Source organism: Antechinus flavipes, chromosome 1, assembly GCF_016432865.1.
Source record: "Antechinus flavipes isolate AdamAnt ecotype Samford, QLD, Australia chromosome 1, AdamAnt_v2, whole genome shotgun sequence".
NCBI classification, from domain to species: domain Eukaryota; kingdom Metazoa; phylum Chordata; class Mammalia; order Dasyuromorphia; family Dasyuridae; genus Antechinus; species Antechinus flavipes.
The window spans coordinates 119,882,664-119,907,204 of NC_067398.1; the positions used below are offsets into that span (position 1 = coordinate 119,882,664).

Here is a 24,541-nt window from a genome sequence, read left to right on the forward strand (position 1 = left end):
ATGAAAATAGAAAGATGCAACCAAAAAATAATCAAAATTAAATATTTCAAAAGTATAAAGAACAAGGATGGCCAATTAAAAGAGGTGTGAGAAGATATCTCCTCTCACTGCTAGCAGAGATGGAGCCTACAGACATTAACACTGCATAAAATGCCCAATTTTTTCACTATATTAGTCAAGGTTTGGGGAGGTTTTTCCTACATTTAAAAATAATTTTCATTAAAAGGGATGATTCTTTGATAGCAAAAGAATGATAGATACAAGGAGAATTTGAGATGATATAAAAAGTTATCCATAGAATCTATTATTTTTCAAAAGTGTCTAGGACTAGGCAGATAGAGAGGAATGGTTATTTCTCTCCTATTAATAATTATTGAATCAGAACCAGGGTTTTCCCCTCTTTCTACTTTCCAGAAATCATCCATTTCTCAAAGACTTATCCAAGCTAGACAATCAAATCAAAGACAATAAAAGAAAGTCTAAGTTTGGGCTAATTGAAAGGATGCCTGTTCACTGTGTGTACTCAGGGCTAGAAAAATAGGGATTTATCCTTTTGTCTAACAAGTAATATGGAAATTGATAAGTTCCTTTGACAAAGATTTAGGTGATCTAAGCTACATACAAAACTCTTATTGGAATATTCATTCTCTCATTAATTGTTGAACAATTAGAGTTGATTGTCATCCTATTCTTCCAAGGGCATATAAACTTTAAGCCCACTATCATGAGGAGTCTTTGCCATTATGAATGCCACTTACCTCTTTTATTAATAGATACGCTAACCTTATTAATAATAAAGTGATGAACATGGCTACAAAAGCATACTTTATACATATGTGCATAGAAGTATGCATATATACATTGTATAACAGTCTAGATTTCAAAGTCTTCTCCAAAGTCATGCAGTTTAAACTCTACCTGAAGCATGATTCCTTGCTATGATAGCATGCTTTGTAGACAAATATATGTATGTGTGTATGTATATACATTAAATTTAATTTTTCTTCTTTAATTAATTTTCTCCCCCCAAAAGGGAAAAAAATCAAAACAACAAATTCTTGTAAGAAATAAATCATGTTATAATAAAAAGGTGATTAAAATACCCATTAATTACGTCTTACAAACTTTATATAAACATCACTAGGTGATGGCCTCTGTACTGCGCTGTAGTCAGACTACATCTAAAGCATTTTGTTCAGTTCAGATCTCCCATTTAAGGAAGGACAACTGAGCTGGAAAGTATCCCAAGCACAATAACCAGGATGGTGAAAAATGGCAAGTTCATGCCATGTGAGAATCAGCTGAAGGAAATGGGCATATTTAACCTCAAGAAAAAAAAAAAAAAAAGATTTAAAGGGCAGCTAGATGGAGCAGTAGATAGAGCATCAGCCCTGGAGTCAGGAGAACCTGAGTTCAAATTTGACCTCAGACACTTAATACTTCCTAGCTATCTGACCTTGGGCAAGTCACTTAACCCTAATTACCTTAGGCAAAAATAAATAAAGTTTAAAAAAAAGAAAAAGATTCAGTGGAACCTATGATTGTTGTCCTCAATCAGTTGGGTAGAAGAGGAATTTAGCCTAGTCCATTTTGTCCCTTGAGAGTCAAACCAGTTTAGCGATTATGAATAGAAATGGCAGAAGGAAATTTAAGCTTACTGTCACTTTACACCCAAGCCATGAGAAATATCCTACAGTGCAATGGCTGCCTAGAAGGGTCATAGGCATACCAATGGGCTTGGGGACTGTGGTTATGTTAGGAATACCTTTTTTTCTAAAAGAAAAATGGAGATACAGGTGTAAGATGGGAGAGAAGAGCCCAGGATTGTAATTCAGGGGTCCTCAAACTACAGCCTGTGGGCCAGATGTGGCAGCTGAGGACATTTATCCCCCTCACCCAGGGCTATGAAGTTTCTTTATTTAATGGCCCACGAAACAAAGTTTTTGTTTTTACTACAGTCTGGTTCTCCAACAGTCCGAGGGACAGTGAACTGGCCCCCTATTTAAAAAGTTTGAGGACCCCTGGATAATGTGAAATGGTTTTATAGGAAGGAAGGAAGGAAGGAAGGAAGGAAGGAAGGAAGGAAGGAAGGAAGGAAGGAAGGAAGGAAGGAAGGAAGGAAGGAAGGAAGGAAGGAAGGAAGGGACAGAAGGAGGAAGGGAGGAAGGAGGGAGGGACGGAGGGAGGGAGGGAGGAAGGAAGGGAAAGTCTAAAACAGAGGTATCAAACACAAATTTAAAATGCAATTGAGAACTGTTTAACCAAATAATTTAAAAAGCAATAGAAGAAAGAAAATGTTAATTTGTGGTTTTCTATTTAGATATTTGCTTGACACTATCATTCTGAAGGAATGGGTGATTTGGGCAAAAAAAATCTTATTGGGGGTTCCTTTCATTCCTTTCTGAAACCAAAATTCTTTAAATGTTTCAGATTGTAAATTATTAAATCTACTGAAAAGCCTCCCTAGAATCAGTCTCAACAAGTTCATCTTTATCTTGCTCCTTATTTGACTCTAAACAGACTTTCCAATTTTCCTTCTAGTTGGACTCCAGTTATACTACCTGGCCTCATGCCTAGCTAGTCCCACAGTCATTTGATCAAAAAATTTCTCCAGCTTGAACTTTGTCCCTACAGAATAATTCATTTACTTATTGAACTAATTTGCTTAACTTGTACTGCCTTCACTTACAATTTTCCTTTCTTTCTTATTTTGTTATATTCCTATGTTCTGATCAATAATTTACTTTCTTGGAGAGAGAGAATAAATGAGGGAGAAATACAATTAATAATAGTAATTATAAAAAGAATTTTGAAGCAAATTTTTCTAATAAGGTGTCATTTCTCAAACATACAGTAACTGAATCAAATTAATTTAAAAAATAAGACCCATACCCCAATTGATAAATCATCAAAAGATATGATTTATGCCCAAAGGGCTATAAATTCATATTCTTTGACCAAAAATACCACTACATGAATACCAAAAGAGATTTAAAAATAAAAGAAAAATTACTTATATATGCAAAAAATATATATTGTAGCTCTCTTCTCAGGGCAAAAAATTAGAAATTGAGGGGATGCCCATCAATGGGGAATGGCTAAATAAATTATGGTTTTTGTGATAGATTATTGCTCTATGGGAAATGAGCAGAATGCTCTCAGAAAACAAAAATTGGAAAGTCCTCCATGAACTCAAGCAAAGTGAAATATCCCATATATAAAATATAGCAATATTCTGAGATGACTAGTTCTAAATTACTTTGCTATTCTCAGTACAATGATGCACAACCACTCTGAAGGGCTTATAATGAAAAATCCTATCCATATCCAAAGAAGGAATTGCTTGTGTCTAAATACTGATTAAGCATTCTTTATGTTTTTTTCTCTTTCTTTCTCTCTTTCTTTCTCTTAAAAACTTTTCTTGGGAAATCTATGTTTTCTTTCACAACATGACTTTTATGGAAATGTTTTGTATAACTTCATACGTGCATAACTTCTTAATTGGGGGTGGGGATAAGGGAAGAAACTTGGAACTCAAAAGTTTTAAAAACATGTAAAAAATGTTTTAAATGTAACTGGGGAAAATATTAAATAAATAAATTTTTAAAATTAATTTACTTTCTTTTCTTTCTCTAAAAGCAGTGATTAGATCCAGTAACCCTGAAGTCCATTAGCCATTCTAGTAAATCATTCAAATATTTTGGTTGCTTCAGTGTTCCCATCTTTAAAATGGAATGGTAACAGCAGCTGGCACCTGTTCATTTCAAATTCCATCTCATTTCAAATTGCCTTTGCCAAACCAAGAATGCCTTCCCTCTTCACTGGCCCCTTCTAGCATCCTTAGTTCTCTTCAAAGATCAGCTCCAGCCACACCTCATGAGACCTTTCCTGGTCTTGTCCTACGCCTCCTGCCTCTCCTCTATATTTATGTCTTATTTCCCGTTTATCTCTTTTGTATATTTGTATATTTATATGTGCACATTGTTTCCCCCAATTGAGGGCAAAACTTGACTATTTTTCCTCATTATCTGCAGCACCCCACATAGTATCTGGAATATAGCAGGCACTTTTAAATGGCTGATTGATGTGAACAGCTGAAGTCAGGAGGACCTAAGTTCAAATCAATTTTGAACACCTCCAACTGAATATCTCACAGACATCTCAAACTGAGCATGGACAATCCTGCTAGCTCCCAGAAGAATCGACTGTTAGCAGATCTGCATGGTTGCTTAACTATACATTTTGTTTTCTGGACTTCAATTTTTTAAAAAGCCAATTTTATAAGACCAAGATTGGGGAAGGGTGGTTACATGATGATGCATCTAAAAAAAAAAAGAGCTAGGAATATTAATGGACTGCAAGCTTGATATGGCCCAACAAGGTCACAGAACATCTGCAAAAGTTAATTCAGACTTAAGCAGAACAAGGGTGGTGAGCTCTGACTTCATCTACAACGCTGTGTTTCATCACAGACACCTCATTTTAGGAAGGACACTGGGAAAATGGTGTGTGTCCACAGGAGAGTGCTGCAACATGAAGGGATCGTGCAAGATCATGCAAAATTTAAAAAAAAAAAGAGCCCTTGAAAGATCTGAGGAGGGATGGCTGGGGAGAGCAGGGTGGCATCTGGAGAAGTTATCTGCCCTCATTGCCTCCATTTCCTCTCCTCCCACTCATTTCTCAGCCCCTCGCTGTCTGGCTTCTAACCTCACCATTCTACTGAAGCTGCTCTCTCTGATGTTACCCAGGATGTCTTAATTGCCCACACCAATGGCCCATTCTCAGCCTCCTTCCTCCTTGAGCTGTCTAGAATGTTTACCACTGAGGACCAGCCCCCTCTACTCCCTCCTCTCTCCTGCTATGTGAGAGGATGCTTTTTCCCGCATCTCCTCTTCCCTCAGGTCCTTTGACCTCCCAGCTGGGGTGACTAGCCTCACAGCCCCCCTTTCTCTTTCCGTATCTTCTCTCAAAGACCCTATCACTTCCATAGATTCCATCTTTACCTCTATATAGATGACTCCCAAGTCCACATACCCAGCTAGGGGTCCAGTTCTGTCTCACCAAGCTGGACACCTCCAACAGAATATCTCAAACTCAGGATATCCAAACCATAACTAATTATCATCCCCATTTTCAAATCTTCTCCTCTCATTTTCCATTTCTGTAGGTAGTATCCTCAGGCTTCTCAGCAAGTTTCTAGTCTTCAAGTTATCTTTAGTTCTGTAGTAGAACCTGTTACAATTTAGTTCATAATAATGGCTTATGGTTTTTCTGAGTCCTTTTTAATACAGAATGTGTAAGGATAGGGTCCCTTCTTAGAATGGTATAATTTCAAGGACCCTTTTCCCTCTGGAGAATGAAAACAAATAGCTAATAATTACTACTGATGCAGCACCTTAAGGTTTGTTACATACTTTGAAAACATTATCTCATTTGATTCTCACAATTCTAGGAGAATGGTGCTATTATTAAACTATTTTACAAAGAAGGAAACTAAGGTAAATAGGAGTTAAATGATTTGTCCAAGATCTGAGGCCATATCTGAATTCAAGACTTCCTGACTCTAGATACAGTGCTCTGTTCACTTCATCACCTCACTATTTATTATAAAATGTATAAATATATGTTCATAATTATATATATAATGAATAATCTATTATTCTATTTTATTATCTATGTCTATTACATTTTATACATATCTATAGTCATACTGAAAGTCTTTGAAGGATCTTTGTGTATAGGCCATTTATTCTCCCTCCCCCACAGAATCTGTTAGCCATATTATTACAAAATTCTAAGGTGGAAGTGAACGGATGAGGAATATAAGAACAACATGAGAACTCTCCTTCTGAGAGAATAACTTAAGGTCACCTCCTGACACTTGCCAGATGATTTATTAGCAGAAAATTCCCCTCCTTCTTTGAGAAGATCCATGCCCATGTCTATTGGCCTGTATTCTGTGTTATTTTTGCTTGCTTTGTTTTGCTTTCATGCCTCAAGCCATTCCCCCAAATAAAGCTCCTTCTCTCTCCCAATAATAAGTGGGAAGATAAAACATACCCCTTGACCCAAATGGCTGCATAACACCTGGCATCATACATGAGATCTTTCACTTTCCCTCATTAAATCAGGAAACATTCTAAACTCATTTTCTTATTCCCCTCAACCAATTACCACATTCAGAAATGAAACGCATGAAGGAGGCACATAACAAAACACTACAGTCCATTAGTCACCAACTAGAAAAGGCAGGGTCATCTCTGACACATCAGATATGGGACTTTTCCCATAGAAAAAAGAAAAAAGTTTGGGAACTATCTCCCAAACAGCCACCCAATCTCACACTGAGGAACTGCCATATCATCAACCCAACGTGGACACCAATTTGCAGGCCCATAGCATCCTACTCCAGTCTCTAGCTGGCTTTAAATATTATATACTTGAGGAAGGTCTTTTGGACCTGTGTTCTGTGGACAGATTTCCTTTTCCACTATTCCCCTAACCATCAACTCAGATGCTGATGCTGGATTACCACTTAATTAAACATGCAATTGATTAATGCTTAATCACTCAATTAGGAAAGGCATTTGCCACTAGCTAAAAGAATTGAACTGATCATATCCCCATTTCATTTTTAAACTTCTTATTGAGTCCTCATGATAATAATAATACTAATAGTCAGGATTGTTGTGAAGATCAAATGGGATAATATATGTAAAGTACTTTGCAAATGTATCCTAAAGCACTGTGTGAATGCTTGCATTTATTATTAATTCAGTTCCTTATTATTTCTCTCCTAGATTATTATAATAGCTCTGACAGGACCTCTTAACTTTCAATTTCATCCTTCTCTAACCAATTCTCCACAGAGCTAACAAAATTATCTTTCTACAGCATAAGTCCATGCTATTCCCCTCCTCAAGAATCCTTAGAAAGACTCCTCAGCCTTTCACAAGATTGTTCCAATCTACCTTCCAAATTCCTGGTACAGCATTCCTGTTCATATAGTGAATGTTCCAGCCAAATTGGCAACTCGCTGTTTCCCAAACTCTGAATGATCCCATGTGTCAGTCACCTCGTTCTCACGTAGGAAAAGTACTGGATGTGGATCAAAAGGACCAAGTTTCAATTCTTGTTCTGTAATCACTTTACCTGGGCAGGTCTAAGTTTTTTCAAGCTGAGAAAATAAGAAGGCTGGATTCAAACTACATTTCTCCATCTACAATCTTGTAACAGAACCTCAGTTCGAACTTAGGTGCTCTAATTCAAAATCCTGAACTCCTTCCTCTGCAATCTTTCTACCTCAGTTCATCCCTTTGTAAAAATAGGAGAAATAATACTTCAGTTTTCTGACTCACAGGGTTGTTTGGGGGAAGCACTTTGCAAACTCATGACTTGAAAGATTTTACATTTCCACCTCTATAAAGCACATCAGGAAGACCTGAATTCAAATTTGACCTTGGACATTTACTAGCTAGGTGACCCCAGCAAAGTCACTTATTCTTTGTTTGCCTTGATTTCTCCAACTGCACAAAAAGGAATAATAATAAATTTTTTTATTGCTCATATTGTTGCAAGAACTAAATGAGATAAAAATTTTAAAGTGGTTAGCACAGTACCTAGCACTTAGTAGTAAATGTTAGCAATTATTATTTTTAATATCAGGACTGGAGTATAAGTCAGGACTAGAATACAAGTCTCCTATTGTTTTGTCCAAGGCTCTTTCTGTAATAACACCATTGCCAACTTGATCAGAAAGCAACTTTCCATGATAAATGTGGAAATATGTATAGAAAAATTGCATTTGTTTAATCTGTACTGGATTACTTGCTGTTTAAAGAAAGGTGGGGAGAAGAAAGGGAGAAAAATTTGGAACACAAGGTTTTGCAAATTGAAAATTATCTTTGCATGTATTTTGAAAATAAAAGCTATTATTTTAAAATTAATTTCATTAGTAAAAATTATCTTTTTACAAAAAAGTAGCTCTCAATATATCTTAATATATATTAATATCCTTAGGCAGGCATCCCAGAGAGAACTGACCCTTTTTCTATTCCTGCACTGCCACTGTGTGTTGGGATGCTGTCTGTAAATTTCCCAGGTAAAGCAGGATACACATGGGACATGGCCCATACTGCTCTGAGATGCTAGACAACTGCAGGAAGGGTTGAGCTGCAGACATTGAACGCAGGAGACTTTACTAGAGACCAGTCAACTTGGGAACTGCCAATTACCTCTTCTGAAAAGTTGCTCAGTCTTTTTATTTCCCCTTTATATGTTTATGTGTTTTCTTAGTTATTTGCATGCAACCTCCTTTCCAGGAGAGAGAGATTAAGTCATTGAATGTGTATCCTTAGCACCTAGTACAGTGCCAGCCACACAGTAGGTGCTTAATAAATGCATATTGATTGATTGCTGGAACCCAGCTACCTACACCTCTTCCATTATCTCTGCTGCTCCTGGATGGAACAGATGATACTAGGGTTTGATCAAGACTGAGTTGCTAAAAAGAGGTTTGTCTCCTCTCCATGTTTAGAAATAAATGATCAGAGCAGTGTTCCTCGGTGTCCAAAAAGAAAAAAAAAAAAAAAAAATCAACTTGATCTTAAAGACAGAAACACAATAGAAAAACTCCAGATTAAGCTGTCTTGGAGCACCCCCTGGTGGCATGTAGATAGCGACACAGATTCCATCCAAGCAACTGAGCCCAAAGCCCAGCTTAGTTTCTAAGACCTCCGGTTCTTAGCTACTAAGTCCAGATGTAGAAGGGATCGCTTATATTCTGCACTGGGGTCTTTCCCTTTCACACATCAGTTAGTCAGTTAAATACGTATCACGGGCCAGTTATAAGTCAGTGCCTCGGGCGCTTCTCAAAGTAGAGCAGAAGGAAACATGTTTATCAGACCAGGGGGAAACCAAAAGGGAATCAGAGTCACTGGGGATTGATAAGAAGTAGAAATGGAAAATCATGGGAGAACATCCCTTCGTGCTGGAAAGTATGTCCCTCTGATGGGGCCCATCACTGAGCATTCTGGGAGCATCCTTAAAGCTTTGCACTTGCCTCCAAAGGTCCACTTGGGACATTGGTCAGTCAGGTCTGGACACTAACTCAGGCCACTGACTTAAGGCTAAGATTTAGTTCCTGCTTTCAGGAACCTGCCCTACTCTGTGTGCTACATTCTCAAGGTGGGAAGGAAACAAATAAAGGGAATTTAATACAAATGCAAGCACATGTTTGTGCGACAAAGTTCGGTTATACAGAGATATAAATGGTAGGACAAGGGAGCGAAAGAAGAAGGTGTCCGATACCGCTGGACAAACTGGATACAACAAAAGTCACCACACCTGGATTCGATGTCTGTTATGTTTATTATCTGTGTAATCATAAGCAAATCATAGAACTTTCCTAGGCCAGTCTCTTCCTCCACAAAACGTGTGTGTGTGGTCTCTTCCAACAAGACAGACAAAGATAGAGACACAGACAGAAACAGAGAAAAAAAGAGAAAACGTAAGGCTGAGGGATAAGAAGAGAGAGAGAAAGGGACAAACAATCTGAGAGTCTCAAGTAGGATGAGAAAGGAAGAGCAGGTCATGGGTCAAAACAACTAGGGAAGATGTTCCAAGAAGGACAAATAATCTACTCACAAGTACAGAAATAAGATAGTATGAGCTAAACATGGACAAGAATAAATTGACTGATCTGAAAAGTTTAAAAAGAAATGTGAATTATAATTAGTGTATCCAGTCCATCTTCACAGGACTCCTTTGCCCCCACCCCCAATGTATTTGGTATTAAGCTTTTCTAACTTCAATATCACTGTGAGAGGGATCCCAAATGTCATGTTAGGAGAGCGCGAGGTGTTTAACACTAAGACACCACTTCACCCAGCCCTTCAGAGTCCTCCTCTTCTCCCCACAGAATATCTCTCTCTCTGTCTCTGTCTCTCTCTTTGTCTGTCTGTGTCTCTGTCTCTGTCTGTCTGTCTGTCTCTATCTCTCCCTCCCTGCTTCCTCTCCCTCCCTCCCTTCTTTCCTCTCCCTTCCTCCTTTTCTTTCCTCTCTCCTTCCCTTCTTTCCTCACTCTCTCGCTCTCTGTCTTCCTCCCTTACTCCTTCCCTCCCTCCCTCCTTCTCTCTTCCTCCTTCTTTCCCTCCCTTCTCTTTCTGTCTCTGTCTCTCTGTTCCCTCTCTCTTTTTCTCTCTCTTTCTCTTTTTTTCCTGTCTCTCTGTCTCTCTCTCTCTCTCTCTTCTCTCTCTCTCCCCCCCCTTATCTCTCCTTCCCTCCCTCCCTTCTCTTTCTCTATCTTTCTCTGTGTGTCTCTCTATGTCTCTGTTTCTCTCTCTGTTTCTGTCTCTGTGTGTCTCTATTTCTCTCTGTGTCTCTCTGTCTCTGTCTCTGTGTGTCTCTATTTCTCTCTGTGTCTCTATCTCTGTCTCTGTGTGTCTCTATTTCTCTCTGTGTCTCTCTGTCTCTGTCTCTGTCTTTGTCTCTTTCTGTGTCTCTTTTTTTGTTTTTCTCTGTCTCTCTGTCTCTGTCTCTCTGTTCCCCCTCTCTCCCTCTTCCTTCTCCCTTCTTCCCTCCCTCCTTTCTCTTTCTCTCTCTGTGTCTCTGTTTCTCTCTGTGTGTCTCTCTGTCTGTCTCTGTGTATTTCTATTTCTCTCTGTCTCACTGTCTCTGTCTCTCTCTGTCTCTGTCGCTTTCTGTGTCTCTCTTTTTGTTTTTCTCTGTCTCTCTGTCTCAGTCTCTCTGTACTCCCCTCTCTCCCTCCTCCTTCTCCCTCCTTTCTTCCCTCCCTTCACTTTTTCTGTCTCTCTCTGTGTCTCTGTTTCTCTCTCTGTCTCTCTGTCTTTGTCTCTCTCTGTATCTTTCTTTTTGCTTCTCTCTCTCTCTCTCTCTCTCTCTCTCTCTCTCTCTCTCTCTCTCTCTCTCTCTCTTCTCTCTCTCTCTCTCTCTCCCTGCCTTCCCTCTACCCCTTAAGGGCTGGTTCCAGCACACTCCTCCTTTTGCATTTCCCATGATACAGTACCACAGGTTGTCCTTCCATTCCTCAATCTCTGAATACATAGGTTGTTTAGAATTTTTATTATTCTACATTATCTGGTAATGTGGAAGCACTTTTTTTCCTTAGCTCCATGTCCCCATGGCATCTTGGCCATTGTGTCTCAGGGCCCTGGTTAGAGGTGACATGCTTCTGACTGCCTCGTTTTCTTGCCCTTATAGCCCTCATATTTACTACCCAAATTTTGTTTAAACTAAGACAAAGTCACATTTCTGTGGTGAGAAATTAATAATTATATTTCAATTTTTATTATATCATGAAAAATGCTTCCAGGAATAGCAATTTCCATGATAGCTCTTGTATCTGTCATCTTATCATTTCTCTTACCACCATTTTAGCTATGCCATTCACTCACTCTTAACTGGACTATTACAATCACCATAATAACTAATTTTCCTACAAATCCATCCTTCCTTTTACATAGCTCTTATCACATCATTACTTGCTACTCTGGGAAAGCCCCTTGCCCTCTCCAGCCCTGTTTCATCTATAAAATGGAGATAATACTATCTCTGGCAATTATGTCATAAAATGGTTGTAAGAATCAAATAAAATTAATGTACTCTGCCAACATCATTGTCAATTCTTATTATCATTCAATTCTATGGTTATTTGGTCTCTAGAGTAGTTCCTCCCTTGACTTTATATTCCACAATATAAAAGTTTATGTGTTATCTAAAGTTTTGTCTCCCCAAACACTTAGCATGATGCTCTAAACATAGTTTTCTTTGGACTAGGAACTGTGATTTCATTTTCAGAGGCAATTTCTCAGAAAGGAAACATTAAATCAGATGAGCAACTATTCAGCAAGTTAGGAGTCTTAAGGAGTTGCCTGGGGCACTGGAAGTTTTGATTTTCCCAGAATCACACAACCAGTAAGTGTCAGAAATGAGAGTTCAACCCAGGTCTTTCTGAGTCCAGAGCTGGCTCTATCTGCTGCTTCATTGCCTCTCACATATCTTCTTTCCAGAGTAAACCCTTAATAAATATTTGCTGAATTCAATTACGTGGATCTGTCAAAGGATCGGACTCTCCTATGATTCTACTTGTAGTACTTGACATGAACACAGATATCATTAACATTTTCTTATAACTCACTCCAATTCCTGGTAATCTACTTTCTATCCCCACCACTCTATTGAAACTCCTCTCTCTAAAGTAATAAACAACCCTTTTAATCAAAAAATATGTTTTCTCAGTCTTTATCTTGGACTTTTTTGCCACATTTAAGTCAGTGCACTATTCCTTCCTTCTGGCCCCTATTCTTCCTTTGCTGTCATGGATACTACATTCCCCTGATTCTTCCCCTACCTCTCTGATTTTTCTTCTGTCTGCTTTGCTAATTGCATCTTCCTATTCCCTCAGAGTAGGTTGTTTTCCAAAGCTAGGTCCTCAATACTCTCTTCTTTCTCTATGTCTCATCAGTAAATTAACCTGCTCCTGCCACTTCAACTCTTGTCTCTCTGTAGGTGACCTCCTAGCCCTCTCTGATCTCTCCCCAAAACTCTGGATTCATATTAAACATTATCTACTATATCATTCTAGCTTGTACTATATCATTCAACTATCAGTTCAAACTTAATGTGTCTCAATTTGAACTCCTCATCCCTAAGAAATTCTATTCAAATAATCAACAAGCAGATAATAAGCATCTACTATGTTTTATGAGATGAAATGACCAAAATGAAATAATTCTTACTCTCTAAGATATATAAGAAAGAATATGTGTACATATATAGCCAGTCAATTAACATTAAGCCTACTAATGTACCAGGCATTGTACTAAGCACTGTAGATAGAAGATATAAACTGAGTAAATAAATACAAAATAATTTTTGGTGTGGAGAAGGCACTAGTAGCTGAGGCTGGAGCTGGAGGGAGGGATTTCAGGAAAGGCTTCCTGTAAGAGGTAGCATCTGAGCTACGTATTGAAGGAAATTATAGAGTCTAAGACACAGAGGTATGAAAAGAGTGCATTCTAGGTGTAGGAGATAATGCATACAAACGCAAGTTGTAGAAGATGGAGTATTATTAGTTAGGAACAGCAGAGAGGTCAGTTCGGTTGTGCCATACAATGGAGCTTGATAGTACCATGAATAAAGAATTGGACCCAGATTCAAGAGTTCAAATCCAGTCTCAGATACTTAATAATTATGTGATTCCATGCAATTCACTTACCCTCTGTCTGCCTCAGTTTCTTCACCTGTAAAATGGGGATAATAATAGCATTTATCTCCCAGGCTTATTGTGAGGATCAAATAAGATAATATTTGGAAAGTGCTTTGCAAATCTTAAAGTATTGTATAAATGCTTGCTATTATTAAATCTTCCCTTTGATTCTCATGTTTCTGCTCCTTTTTAGAACAAATTATCTCAGAAAATAATGGGTTCACCCAATAGAGAAATTCATACATTTGGTAACCACTTTCCAGGAATGTTTTAGAAAGAATTTCTAGACAGGTACAGATAGATTACATGGCCTGAGGGGTCCCATTCAATTCTATGATTTTTCCAATTAATCCACAGCCATAACTAATTCTTCTCTTTCTCTTGTTCACACAATTTATGGTTTGCTAAGGGATAGATTCTATTCCATCCTTTATTTTATATCTCCCTCATCTCTCTCTGTTGACATCCTAACCATTCTTCAAATCCTAATTCCAATGTTGCCTCCTCCATGAAACTTTTCCTACTCCCAAACCACATCATCTTCCATTTAATCTCATAACACTGTACTCTTCACTTCTCACTTATCTAATTTGTATTAATATGGGAAACATGGTGTAATAGACAGAGAAGTAGTCTTGGGATCAAGAAAATCTGAGCTCAAGTCTTGTCTCATACATATTGACTGACTCTGGGCAAGTCACTTAATTTCTCAGTGAGTTCAAATAGTTTCTGATCTATTTTGGTAGAGAAAATGTCCTTCCCTAGGGAGCCCTCTAGTGGGAAAAAAATCATATGCATATGTTGCATTCATTCTTCTGCAAAAATCTTCTCCCTTTTAAGAGATTGAAATCCTCAGAGACAAGAATTGCATCTTATATAATCATGGGAAGTGTCCTCCTGGATACCTAGTGCAACCTGTTCTTGCACAAGGATGTCTTCTATCACCTACCTCCCTAACAAATGATCATCTGTCTTATCTTTGCTTGTGAGGAGGCACCCATTACCTCCTAGGGCAGAGCTCGACATACTTTCTTATTCATCATATCACATTATCTCGTATTTTCACAAACACACATACATACATATTGTGCCCAGCACAATACATTGCACGCATGTATGCAGGCATATTTAGTCATTTTCAGTCATGTGCAATTCTTCATGATCCCATCTGCAGTTTTCTTGACAAAGATACAGGAATGGTTTGCTAATTCCTTCTCCAGATCATTTTACAGATGAGGAAACTGAGGCAAACAGGGTTAGATGACTAGCCCAGAATCACACAGCTGGTAAATGTTTACAGTTAGATTTGAACTCGGGGAGATGAGTCTTTCTGACTTTATATCTGGTTGTTCTATCTACTGTGACATCTAGCTGCCTTGGATTGCATGTAATCAATAATTAATATTGCTATATTAATAATAATTATTATTATCTAATTATATTAATAAGTGCTTACTGAATTTTGCTGTTGAATATCAACAGGGGAAGAGAAAGAAACTTGAAATATTTCAGGAGTAATTCAGTGCTCCTTGACAATTAGGAAAGGAATTTTTTTAATCCCTTCCAACTTCTTTTTCATAATTTGATTAATATTTACTCTCAAGAAAGATACATAGCAATGGTCACCGGACCAAAAAAAAACAGTATCAAAGTCAAGAAATCCTGCTCCAGACACTCTGTCACCTGTGTGACTCTGGACATATCATTTAACAGCTTAATGATCTAAAAACTCCCACCTCCCTCCCAAATGATAAATTTGATCAAAGTTAGTGAGTGGAAGATTGACAAAGTAATAGGAAGCCAAAAAGCTGAGGGTTCCCCCATATCTCCTCTAAATAGATCTAGAAAGTGCACTAGACAATTCTGATAGGGAAACTCAGAAAAAGTCACAGTGAGTCATTTGTCCAGTCCATATCAGCATAAGGAAAAACACAGGGATGTTCAGACCCTGGAAACTGGGTTGAAGCAGGAGCATGCTCTGCTTAGAGCACTCTAGCACCTAGGAAAAGATAATGCATCAGGACAAGAGGAGATTTCCAACCCTGTACAAGCCACCCCCAGCCCCATATCAGGGTTCTGTGATGGGACAAGCGCTAACTGGAAACTTTTGTTGCCCACTATTCAGTTTTGGGTCACAGGTCCAGAGCAGATTATAAAGTGGGTCTGCCCAAGGAGATGGAGTTCTGAGGTGGGGAGGCCCAAGGCTATGTATCTAGAAAGAAAGAAGATAAAAGGCAATAGTCTGGCTCAGACCCCAGGAACAGAGATGGATTTCAGTTCTAGCATCTGGGCAGTTGGTAGAGCAATACCAAAAATAGAAATCCCAAGCCAAATGAGAACTTGTAGTTCTATGGAACCCGATCAACTTCCTACCTGGCTGATAACCCTACGTCCAACAGTGTTCTATTATTGCTCTGTTCAAAACTCAAATCAAGAACTTAACAAAGCTCAGGCAGGCCCGTGGGGCAGCAATCATATTTTACCCTGGATTAAACTACACTGGAAGCACTGAAAGCTTACAGATCCCAAATCTATCCTTAAGATCCTAGAATAACACAAGAAAGCAGCAAAAGGATTAGCCCAAAACTTTCCTCTAGAAGTGCCACCGAATCCACTCATAATATCAAGTCTGAAGTCAAGAAGAAGACTGGAAGAAAGAGTAAGCAAAAGAACCTTACTATAATGAGCGACAGGGACAACTATAATGGTGACAGGGACAATAAAACACAAATCCAGAAGAAGATAATGATTCTAAAACATATACAAGCAATGCCTCAGATAAAAACACAACTTAGGAACAAACAACTAGAATTCTTGGAAAACACAAAGTAAGAGTTTTTGTAAAGGAGTTCAAAAATTTATAAATAAAATCAGATTATTTGAGGAAAAATAGAAAAGAAATAAGAACTACAGAAAAAAAGTTTTACAAAGTAAATTAACAATTTGGAACAAGAAGTTCTAAACTTTGACCAATCAATATACTCCCTGACAATTAAAATGAACCAAACAGAAGCTATTTACATGAAAGGAAAGCAGAGGGGAGGGGCCTAGAGGGGAAAGAGGAGAGAGGAAAGAAGAGAAAGAGGAAAAGAGAAGAGAGAAGAGGGGAGAGATAGGTTAAAAGAGAGAGAGACTTATTTTGTATTTAATTTATACTCTAATATATTTAACATGTATTGGTCATCCTGCCATCTAGGGGAGAGGGTGGGGAGAAGGAGGGGAAAAAATGGAACAAAAGGTTTGGCAATTGTCAATGTTGCAAAATTACCCATGCATATATCTTGTAAATAAAAAGCTATTAAAATTTTTAAAATAAATAAATAAGAGAGAGAGAGAGAGAGAGAGAGAGAGAGAGAGATTGGTACAGAAGAACATGAGAATCTGAAGGGTATTCACAAGTTGGGGAAAGAATATATGTTATATATGAGATGGGATATTATTATCTTGTAAGAAATGAAGAAGGGCATGAAATGAAGAAGAGAAATCTGGGAAGACTTAAATAATCTGATGCTGAGTAAAGAATAGAACCAGAAGAATAATTTATAAAATGATAATCAAGCCAAATAACTTTGAAAAAATTAGGAACTCTGACCAGTCCAATAAAAGTTCATGATTTCAAAGAACTATTGATGCAAAATGCTACCCTCTCCTGATAAAGAACTTAGAGGGACAAATGATACCATTTTTTAAAATAGTTAATGTCAACATTTGTTTTAATTGACTATACATGTTTGTAATGGAGTGTGTTTTTCTTTAGGTCTCCATTAGAAGATTAGGTGAGGGGATAAGAAGGCAAAATTTTACCTATTAAATGATTTTTAAATTATATATATATATATGTGTGTGTGTGTGTGTGTGTGTGTGTGTATATAGTTGTATATATATGTGTGTGTATATATGTATGTGTATAAACACACACATATAGACACACATATGGAGTTATTGATTGGTAGAAGTTCCACACATATCTCAGCCCTGAATTACTCCCATCATTCACTGTCTTTACTCCTTCACACATACCACCCAACAAAACTGGAAAAAAAAATCACAAAAACATGTTGACTAAACTTATTATCAATTTGTGTTAATCTCAACGGGGTCCTTATTGTAGTGAGTCACTTATTTTATACATCATCACTACTTACCTCCTCACAAAAACTTTTGCAAATGTATTTACCCCTTTTCAAATCTCCCATACCTTACCTTTTCCCCAACTCCCTCAACTGAGGATCTCACCTTATAATTAATAAGAAAGGTTCACCAAGAACTTCCTCTTTACTTTTCCTCCTCACCATATATCTGCCAGATGCCCTCTACTACTTTCTCCCCTTTCATACTGTCTCACACAAAGAGGTTGCCCTCTCTTTGCCAAAGCAAAAAGAAATGCCCTCCATGCACAAGTGTTCTCATTTCATCCCATCCTCTCCAACCAATTGTTCCCTTTATCATCCTCATTCTCTCACTTATCTTCAGTCTCTCCCCAGTTTATTGACTGCTCACCTCTTGCTTGAAAACATGCCCCTGTCTTCCTCCATCCTCAAAAAACTCTCACTTGATCCTTCTATTCCTGCTCTATTGCTCTATCTCTTTCTCCTGTCCTAATTTCCTTGAGAAGACTATCTACAATAGGCCCCTCTGGTTTCCTTTTTTCACTTTGCAGACTCTGCAGTCTGGCTTCTGACCTCATCATTCAACAGGGCCTGTTCTCTCCAAAGTTACCATTATTCTCTTAATTGCCTAATTGAATGCCCTTTTTTTTTACTCCTTATTCTTCTTGGCTTCTCTGAAATTCTCGACATTGTCTTGACACAGACCTTTTCCTTAATACTTTTCTCTCTTAGTTTCCATGACTTTTATTTTCCCTAGTTCCCTTTTTTCCTATCTGACCACTCCTTCTTATTCTCCTTTCCTGGACTTTATCCAGGTCAAACATCGGGTGTCCCTCAGGATTCCGTCCTGAACATCTTCTCTTCTCCCTCTTCTCATCAGCTCCCATGGATTTAATTATTGTCATTCTTCTGATGATTCTCAAATTTACTTATCCAGCTTTAACTTCTCTACTGAGCTCCAGTCTCATATCTACAACTATCTATTGGATGTCTTTACTAGATGTCTCAGAGACTTCTTAAATTCAACCTGTCCAAAACTGAACTAATAATCTTTCTTTCCTAACTCTTCCCTACTTCCTTCCAAACTTCCCTGTTACTGTCAAAAGTACCACCGTCCTCCCAATTTCCCAGGCTCATAATTTATATGCTTTGCTTGACTCCTTTCCCCATCATCCACCCCCACTTATATTTAATCTGCTGACAAATCCCATTGGTTCTACTTTTATACCATCCCTCACATATAGCCCCTTTTCCCCTCTGATGCTAATATCATCCTGTTGCAGGGATGGGTCCTACACCTGGACCATAAAAATGACCTGGTCACAAATCTCTCCCACTCCAATCCATACTTCATATAGCTGTGGATATGATCATCCTTTAGCAGAGTTCTGACTATGTGGCTCCCTATTAACTCCAGGATCAAATTTTAAATAGTCTACAAAGCTTTTAAAATTCTTCACAATCTGTTCCTTCTGGTTTCTAGTATTCTTGTCTCTCCTCCACATACTCAGTAATTCAATGATACTGAACTTTTTACTGTTCCTCAAACAAGATTTTTTATCTCTCAGCTCCAGGTATTTTCTCTGACTGTTCCTCATTCCTGGATACCTCTCTCTCATCTCCATCTCATGATGGAGTTCCAACAAAAGTCTTACCTTCCATAAGAAGATTTTTCTGATTTCCCTTACTTTTAGTGCCTTTCCTTTCCTGATTTTTTCCCTGTAGATATCTTGTTTGTGCATATTTGTTTGATGTCTCGCATTAAGCTATGTGCCTTCTGAAAACTAGAACTGTCTTTTCCTTTCTCTGTAAACCTAGACCTTAACCTAGCTATTGTCTAATGAAATAATAGTTTCAGATCAAAAACAAAGAAAACTCTCAGGCCAATCATCCAATATTGACACATGCTCTCCCTTTTCACATGGGAAAAAGTAAGCTGTACAAAATTCTTCATGGGACCGGGAAGTGATTTAGAACTCACTGACTTATATTCAAGATACCTCTTTGGAGTTCAGTAGAAATTGGTAGGACCATGTGGCCAAACAAGGTTTCCCCTTAAAGTTTCCCTTAGCACAGTAAAGTCCAGTCTATATAGACAATTCCAGTCTCCCATAGTTCAAAGTTTTAGTGTAAAAGCTTTAGAAAGTTGTTGGTTTTTTGGATTTGTGTCCTATGAACTTGGTGTCTTTAAAATAAAGAGAAGCTGTAACAAAATACTCCCAGTTTTAAAAAGATTTAGTCTTGTGAAATAAAGAGTTAAATTGTCTACTGGGGATCACAGCAGGTACAATCTATTTCAAGTAGTTATGTCTCTCCCTATGTCACTGTGTTCTTCTTCTCTTCTGGCCTATGTCCCAAAGGCATTTGCCAGGAAAACAGTTTGTTCCCAACCAGGGCAATCTGCCAGATCTTCATCCTAAGGAGACATAAAGTTAGCAAACTAAAGAGATAATCTCACACAGCAGAGCAAAAATTTGTCAGGGACATATTTGATTACTGAAGTAAACAAGTTCAAGGGAAAAACTGTAACTACTGCTCAGTTGAGCAAGCAAAGAACATCCAATTACTATCATTAATGTAAACTCTTTCAGTAGATTGAACTTTCTGCAAGAACAAGGACCTTTTCATTTTTGTCTTTGTGACCCCTGGACTTAACAAAGTCCAGGTTTGATAGGTTATTGAAACAAATCAACTAACAGTCATCAGGGCAGACATAGCCCCAAATTTTCAAATCCATTCCATGAGCTATGTTTAGAACTATCCAAGTTGAAATTTCTTCCTTTGGTCTTCTCCAAAAATTGGTGTAGATAAAGCTGCACACTTGTGCTAATGGCTACTCTTACACAGGTAATAATCAATACAATCAATCATTCTGTGGAAATTTACCTTATACTCATTTAGCTATTCAGTCATTAATCTACAAAGCTAAAATGCCTTAAGTGACACTCCCCAAGGAAACCAGAAGAATTAAGAAGTAAAGTAAATAATTCAATGCCATAATTTGATGTCAATGACACTCAATACTATCAATAAGGTTATATGATAAGTGTAAGCCTCACCCTTTTATCATCCTCCTGTAGTTTAACATTTACTACAGACCAGGACCGTTGAACATTACTCACAACCACCCTTACTAACCTATACCTGGATGTTGACTTTTCCTAGCAGCAAAAGTAGCCATGAAATCAGTTTCCAATTCAAAAAAGGAAGGAAGGAAGAAAGGAAGAAAGGGAAAGAGAGGGAGGGAGCAAGGAAGGAAGAGAGAAAGGATAGGAAGGGAAGAAGGAAGGAAGGAAGGGAAGGGGGGAGAAGGAGAAAAAGGAAGGAAGGAAGGGAGGGAGGGAGAGAGGAAGGAAAAAAGGGAAGGAAAAGAAGTGAAGTTTTCTCTATTTCATTATCTTTAAAATCAAAATACTGGAATAGATTATCTCTAAAATCCTTTCCTGTTTTAAATCTTTAGGAGTCTAGGTAAACTGACAGCTTTTCAGAAGAACATTTGTTACATAAAAGTGAGGTATCACTGAAATTATTGTACAGCTCTTCACATGTAAAAGTTCTCACCAAAGTAGGCAAGAATAAGTCCAGTGCACACCTAGTTTGAGTGTTTAACAGAGATCATTCTGAGTGCCCATATATCTTTTATGTGGGCAGAGTCTCCTCTGAAATCAGAGGGATCTCAACTGAGGGTAATACACCAGATGGATGGTCAAATAAGATTAGTATATCTGGTGGCTGAACAAACTAGTCTGTGATATAATGGAATGTTACTGCAAAGAAAAAAGAAATGGAAAATTCAGAGACAAACAAGGAGAGGAACACGATTTAAGAATGAAGAAGGCAGGATTAGGAGAATAATAAACACAATGACAAGAATAATGTAAATTTTCCGAAAATGAAGGAGGAGGAAGAAGAGGAAGACTAAGAGTAAGTATAAAAGACAATATTGATCCTAAGAACAGATAATAAAACATATCTTCCTCCTCTCCAAAGAGAACACAACGCTGTATATAACAGTTAGATGAAGTCACCATATCTGCTTAAGGAAGTGTTTAGTGCTAAGAAAAGGGACACCATACAGAAATGATGGTGATGTTAAAACAAAAGGCAGCAAGACAATTCTTTTTAGCCCACCACTTCCTTTATATTCCCAACCAGCGGAGAATCATTGTTTTCCATAGTTACATTTTTCAGCTGGTAACACTTTTAAAAATTGTTTGACTTGACCTTGTCCCTGGCAGCTCATGACATTGCAAATAAAGAACATCTGCATCAGAAAATTCCCAAACCAGAAATCAAGAAAACCCAGAGAGTAGCTAAAAAATATAATGTCAACCTGAAATAGGCGGAGAATTTTTCATGCAGGTTGCCATGGACATCCTTTCTGTAAGCAAGTCAATATGGAGGCTACAAACAGAGAAAACAGTTGCTGATAAGAAGTTAAGCCCATTCAAGAAATATTCCCCTTCCTCACCTCTTAGAATCCCTAGTTCCCCTCAAGACTTAAGTGCTATCTCTTAGCAGGAAGATATCCTGATTTCTTCTGTTGTTCATACTCCTTAATCCCACTAATAAATGGGTATTTTGTTTTGACTCATTTGAATGTATAAATACCCTTTTCCCCAGTAGAATATAACTTCCTGGAAGATAGGGGCTGATTAGTTTTTTGTTTTTGTATCTCCCGTGACTACCACAGTACCTGGCCACATGGCAAGTGCATAGTAAATACTTGTTGAATTGAATCTGTCCCTCTTGTGTGATCTAATCACTTTGTAAATAGGATGAGTTCTCTTCTCTTAAACACTGCTTTTGCTTCTGTGTCATATATATTATTTGTAATAATGACAATATTTAAAAAGTGCTTAGTATAGTGCCTGGCACAAGGTAAGTTTTATATAAAAGCAAGCAAGTGTTATTATTGTTGCTATTATATTCTAGATGTTGATCATCTAAATAGTCATTTTCCATTACAGTCCGACAAGAAGAAGTAGCGCCTTTTTTTAAAAAGAAAAACATTATTGCCATAAAGTGTTGGTCTTATTCAGAAAGATGCTCAAAAATTCTAGTTTAGAAAAATACCTGAGCCAGAGTCAAATGGATAGCCCACTCATACCATCCATTATTTCTCCTGTCTTCACTACACAATTGTTCACAATTCACATATTAAATACCTACCCTTTCCTTAACAATTATGAACATGTAACGTCTGATACAAAACAGTATCAGATATGTTGACAGAGAACCCATGATTCAAAATAATAAAAGTAAATATGTATTCTATACTAGTGAGACTTAAGAGAAAACAAGACCTTTAAAAATAGATGCATTCAGTCTGCTAGTGCTCCTGACAGATAGAAGGTGGATGGGCTAGAAGGCCTCTCATAATATAATTGTGATTCTTAGATTGAATAAAATAGGAGAATATAAGAATTACAGAACCTCATGAACTGCCTAGTTTGACTTGAATCCAAAAGCAGTGAATTTTACAATTATTTCCGAATGGTATCATGCATTTAAAACTGGAGGGCACAAACCTTTTTTTACAGTTGAGAAAACTGATGTCCAGCAAGGTTAAGAAACTTGTCAAAGATCACGCTCAAAGTAGTCACCAAACCAGGGATTTAAACTATGGTCCTGGTTCAGCCCTCTTTCCAGTGCATCTTGCTGTTTTGTTAAGTCTGATGTCTTCCGATTAATGTAATTTAACTGTGCAATTTAACACTTTAATACAAAAGGCTCAGATCTGTGGCACCTTATTAGCATTAGCTCATTCTGCAAATCTTGCAAGAGCCTCCCCCAGTACACAGAACCTGTTTACCTCTAAGGATGACATCCCACTGGCAACAATAACAGATATTTTCATTGTTTGAAAATTTCCCCTTCAGAAGATGCAGTGACATCTGTCATCTTTTTAGAATAGGAGAAAATAAACTGGACCACAACAGCGTAACATACCAAGCCATTAATTTACCTTAAATGTTAACCTGTTGCGAACAGTCGCTTCAAACTGAAACTATAGCCGCTTCTTGCATGTGGAAAAACCCATCTCTTCCTATCCCCTTGCGCTTCCTCCTTGACTCACTTGCCCAACCCCTCCCTGTCTCCCAGGTACTCCTTCTCGGCTCCAATTGGATGATTGGCGCTCCTTGATTCGAGCCCACAGGTAACACTGAAGACTGATTGGAAGAATTTCCCATCAGGCAATTCCTGTCTCCCCCTCCCACTTCAGAGCCTGAAGTTTACAAACCTGTTGTCTAGGCAATTCTAATCCCTAAAACGCCCTACTGCTTCATATCCACCGGGCAGCTAGGAACTATTCAGTCTGAACATTCTGAAATTTGACTTTTGGAAGGACTATTTCCACTACCTTCTCTTCCACATAATTTTTGTACACAGATAATGACACGTCGCAAATGGACTTCTTTCTTCCGGGCAACCCTTGTTTAGACTTCTACAATTCTTCAAATGACTTTTTGTAGAATATCTCGTTTCAGTGTGTGACTTAACACAGAAAAGATCTTGTTACAGTGTGTGACTACACCGCAGAGTAACCTGGTAATATTACAAATGATTCATTTTCAATCTTGACCTTCTTCCCACTCACACTATCAAGTTACCTGACTGAATAATCATCCTTTTTCACCCTGTGCAAAGTAAGAAAGCAATAGGTTAGTCAATGTCGCAGGCAAGCAGACGACCACGCTCTATAGGGTATGTTGGGATGTTGCCTTATTCATTTGCAATCTCTTTCTCAACAATTAATTGACTCAAAACCCCATCAGAAAAACTTTCTTTCTCAAGAGTCATTTCTTCCATTTCTCTATAAATATTAAAATTAGTGCACTTTTTAAAAATTGTTAACAAAAATAACAAGAAATCAAGAACAAAATAACTATTTATAATGTTATATATACACACACACACATATATAAAGATATCTGTGTAGTTTGTATGCTTTAAAGGTTAACAAATATCAGCTATCATTAAGTATAAAGGGTAGGAGAATGGGAGGGGCAAATATTGGTCAACCATATCTAATGGAAATAGTGGATTGGTTCAGATACATAGTTACAGTTTATTACCTGTACAAACTTAAATAAGTCACTTCTCCTCATCTGTAAAATGAGAATGCTAAATAAAGTCAACGATCCAAGATTTCCTTAAGTTCAAGATCCCAGAAGAGATCATAGGTAAACTCCAATTCCTA

The 24,541-nt window shown here is 37.8% G+C and overlaps 1 protein-coding gene across 6 annotated transcripts in view; it reads right to left on the bottom strand.

Moving 5' to 3' along the window:
• The window catches only part of CAPSL (calcyphosine like), a 77,042-nt gene extending 53,518 nt beyond the window's left edge, over window positions 1-23,524 (bottom strand). For 2 of the 6 annotated variants that reach the window (XM_051989813.1, XM_051989821.1), the window contains exon 1: window positions 23,306-23,524. The gene's annotated coding sequence lies outside the window, so the exon portion shown is untranslated. Of the gene's footprint in view, window positions 1-21,670; window positions 21,742-23,305 lie in introns of all 6 variants that reach the window. The other 4 variants (XR_007952481.1, XM_051989839.1, XM_051989829.1 and 1 more) reach the window with 4 other exon arrangements.
• Between the last annotated feature and the right edge of the window lie 1,017 nt (window positions 23,525-24,541).